Source organism: Harpegnathos saltator, unplaced genomic scaffold (assembly GCF_003227715.2).
Source record: "Harpegnathos saltator strain DR-91 unplaced genomic scaffold, Hsal_v8.6 scaffold343, whole genome shotgun sequence".
Classification (NCBI taxonomy): domain Eukaryota; kingdom Metazoa; phylum Arthropoda; class Insecta; order Hymenoptera; family Formicidae; genus Harpegnathos; species Harpegnathos saltator.
In genome coordinates, this window is record NW_020230143.1 from 28,365 (window position 1) to 32,964 (window position 4,600).

Below are 4,600 nucleotides of genomic sequence, written 5' to 3' on the forward strand. Positions count from 1 at the left end.
TTCTGACGATCGTTCGTTCAAGTTGCGATCGCCCGCGGTATCGGCCGTGGTATCCTCGGTCAATTATTGCGGTTAATGCGGCAGCGAGGTATGAATCAGGACCAACACCTGTCAAGGATTTACGGCGGTGTGCTCTAGCCCGTCACGTTATTTCCGAAATAAAAGGAACGGGAGTCGCACGCGCGCGCCCGTTCGCATATACTATACGCGCATGAATATGCAATTTCGGTCGACGGGTGGTCGCGTGTGAAACCGAACTTGCTTCGCGTGCACCGATCACCCTGTATATGCATGCGTACTCGGGATCTTCCACCGTAAATCCGGTAGGCGCGCTCGAGCGATTAGAAAAAAGTCGTCTAGCGACACGATAAGATTTTCACATACGTTCCCTACAGATCGTGCATTAAGTTTCGATAAAGCTTTAACTAAGTTGAGATTGATTTAATGCAGTATCATATGCGATACGATATGATACATGTTATGATATACGTTGAGCTGTCCAAGTGATAGATTATTCGAATAATCAACATGTATACATCATAATGTATACGTATACTCAAACACGATGCGAATGATTTTTATCTATTAAATATTAAAGTTTCATTGAAGCCTAGTGCATTCAAATACGTGACAGCACTCTCAAAATTCTCAAAGTGCGAGTTCGCGCATCTCGAAGCTCACGGTCTCATTAATTTTACAAGTTCATAAGCTCGCGTCGAGGAAAATAAAAGATGGCACTTCTTACGCGCGTGATTATGCAAACGAATTGAAAACAAAATGTTGGTAAATACACACACACAGAGAGAGAGAGAGAGAGAGAGAGAGAGAGAGAGAGAGAGAGAGAGAGAGAGAGAGAGAGAAGATTACAGTTAGGGGAGAAATATTTTTATAGCGAGTATTACAATAGTGTTAGCGACAATACCGCGAGATACGTGCATCGCCACTATTACCTTTTTGTGGTACACACAACAAGAAGATACAGTCCAGAATGCGCCAGAAATAACTATAATTTCGGCAACATTAACTATTCTTTTCTTTCTTAGCGTATATTACCGAACGCGTTTTCTCCGATAGTCACTCCGGCGTCCTCCGGCGTCCTCCGCTGCTCGACTCGATCGGTTGGATTGATTTTCATATAATTACAATTTTAATTCCACCGCGCTGTCACCTGCTCGTTCGTCGCGGTAGCGCTCCGTCGTTACCCAGCACCTGCCTTGATCGCAAAAATTTGCTGCCGAGGAGGCGGCTCCTATTTACGAATCGATGTCAATCGTTTTCGCGATGAAAGCCTAAACGCAGCTGCCCTTACCGCCGTTTCGGGCGTCCCCCCGGTGTGCCTTTACTTACGTGAACGGTGTTCACGTAGCATGTGAATTTAATAAATGATAATTCGTGGTGACACGCACGTACATATATACCGGTACTATACACAAAGACGATATTTCTCGGTGTGGTCGTTATTCCTAGCATGAATATTTATATTCGAGTAATGTATGCGCTGCGCGCGTAGGCAGACTTCGTCGCATAAATTCGCATTGAACAAGTGATTTACAATTTTTCGCCTCGTCTTAAAATAAAAATTCAGAGCTGCTTCATTATTCTCTTGCTGACGGGCTCCCGACCTTCTCGTCGGTCGATGAAAATTTCATTACGAATGAGAAAATACGCGGATGCTAATGATTTCGAGAAACCGTTTCGGAGTTTCAATCTTCGCTATCACATTCGGTTCACGTAACGATAAACCAATTTCATTTCGATGACAATCGAGGCTGATAAGACATTGTCATATTATAATATCGTTGTAGCGTTACGTCGGACATTTTCCCTGACAAACGTGGGAAATCGCACGGAGGACTCGAGTTTGGCCAATTTAACCCGTCGCAGCACCGCGGGCTAGCTTGACAAAGACCAGCCGAAGAAATAGGACGCGAAGAGGAGTCATCGCGCAGATGCTGTACGCGCTCCCTTTCCCGCTGTCGGAACAATTTTTTCCCGAATCACTTCCAGCCGGTCAATTTTGAATTATCGCGCGTCGATTTCATTCGCGAGTCTGACAGGCACTCATATCGAGGAGGACGGAACCCTTAGTGCACGCGCGACTTCCCTTCGCGATTTTTCGTCGGAGAAAAACGATCTTTGCCTAAACGAGGTGCGCCCTTTTGAATCCCTAAAAAACAGCACTGCCCAGCTTTCCTGTTCTCCTTCAGCAAGAAATATGGAGAAACGTCGTGCAGCTTTTTGCCACGCTGACGTTAGGAAACCAGACCCGTTGATCGGTTGTACGATCGGTGCGTCCCAGGAACGTAAACGAGACGATTTTTGTGCAACTACAACGAGCAATCGAAATGTCGACGCGCTTTCACACCGAGGACGACGCTCATCCCGTCTCGCTGCGGCTTCGGAAAAGACGGGTCGATAGCGCGTTCGATGAACGAGTTCTTTGTGTTTCGCGCGAGGCAAACCGTTTCTAATTACGAGTCGCGAGAGGACATGCGGGGCCTTGTGGTTACGTCGTAATGCAGCCCGACGCGGCGGCCCGCTTCTAAATAAGAAAAATTCTATTTGCCGATCCTGCGATCCCCCATCGATTTACGTGCGACTCTCGACGATCGACGCTCGATAGCTTATATACACAGTGACGTGTTTACTCGCGCTTCCAGCATAAAATATCTTATGTCTGAATCTGGACGGAGATACTCAACATCAACTTTATAATTAAATTGCAACTTATCGCATTCTATTGAAATAACAAAATATTAATTTTTATCGAGATATAAAAGGGCATCAGAGAACTTTTCTTTTTATGTTGCGAAAGTCCGTATCTCGGCAGCGTGTTTAGCGCTAAACGTGTAGCAGGCCGTCCGATTTTCAAACTCTCAACGAAATGCTGTGTGTGGACGGATAAAGTTGAAAATCGGGCATCAGGCCAAGTGCGGATTTAACGTTAAATACACGGTTAGAATGTACAGTTCGAGGAAATTCGCCCGAGAAACATGAAAGCACGAAGAAGTGCTATCGGACGAGACTCTCATCTAAATTCACTCCAATCTGAGTCATAGATCCGCGAGTGGCATCTGGGGGCCACCCTATATAAGAGCGAGTACTCGTTTACAGGCGTCGACAAATGCAGCTGTCCCGCATGCGTTTAATTCGAGACGATCGCTGCGGTTTTCCGATCGCGGCGCTTTCACGTCATCCACCGTCGCGAAATGTTCCCCGGACTGGCCAACCCGGTGTCGAGGGAACGATCGCGGCTCGGCGAAAGTAAAATATTTGCTCATCTCGCTTTCGAATAACAGACTGGATATCCGGGGAATATTCGGAGGTAACTTTGGACATTGCGCGATTCGTCGTCTCGATGACGAACGAGTAAAATAAATAAACATCGCGGAGTTAACACATTGCCTGTCGTGACGGTCACCAGGTGACCGATGCTACAATACACCGCCATATCCATCACAGATTTACGTGTAAAACGTCACGGTCTGCGTGTAACGAATTAAATATTCAGTCGGTCGAAAGTCTAACGGTGAGACGAGCGAACGAATATACATATGCGTTGCATTTATCTACCTCTGATGGTGCAAACCTGAGAGTCGAGCGTTGAAATAATCAGCGGAAATCTCAGCGTGGCAGTTGACGTTGAGCGTATAAGAGTCTACCGCACTGCGAATCCGAGTGTGTTATTTTTAAACGCGCCAACGTGTAATTTATAGTTGAAGCTCTCCTTTTACATGTTTTTTGCCACTTTGCGACATGTTGAATTATATCCAATATATTTTTTTTCCGACAGCGTTAAATGACGCGATTTAAAACGGCATGAAACATGTGGAGAGATCTTCAGTCTAAATAACATAGAGCGAAGGTGGACCATTGAAGGGCCCAGCAGCCCCCCACGAGTACCGGGCGAATTTGAGCAAGTAATCGGAGCCGCCGAGTGCGAGGACGAAGAAAAGCAACGGCGGGACACCCGGCGCGTGCGGGGGAGCTTACAAAGGACTCCTTGGATCCTAGGATCCATTGTACCACCGTCTGATCCTCGTGACTTCCTCAAGTAACGGCTACACGACGCCGTCGCTCATGCGGTAAATAGATCCCGAAGTGTCCCCGCTTATATATATATATTCGCGGTCGGCCGAATGGTCGGAGGTCTTCATCGTCCGACTCGGCACGCGCCGCAAGCAAATTGCGGCGCGATTTGTGACTCTCCGCGGGATCCTCCGCGCGCGGCGCCGCTTTTCCCGATTTCGTCTCGATATTCTACCTGCTTGCGCGTAAATATCCCTTTCATTCACGTATTCCTTTCTTGTTTCATCCGCCGGCGTTTTTGACATCGATGGCTATTGGACGTCTGGCGCTTTACCCGAGACTACGACCGGACTCTGCCGGACCGGCCGGTGTGTAGTCAGGTCGGACTCGTGGAAGGGGAATCGCGCCAGGTACGAGTGCGACAGAGAAGGTACGCATGAGGAGACCCGACGGAGAAATAGAGAACGAGCGAGCTGGTCTCTCCTGTTCCGTCGACTCACCTAGGGGCCCTTTCTACATAAGGCCCGGGCTCCTACCCCATCTCGTCAGTATAGAGGCAGTCGTCGAGGTG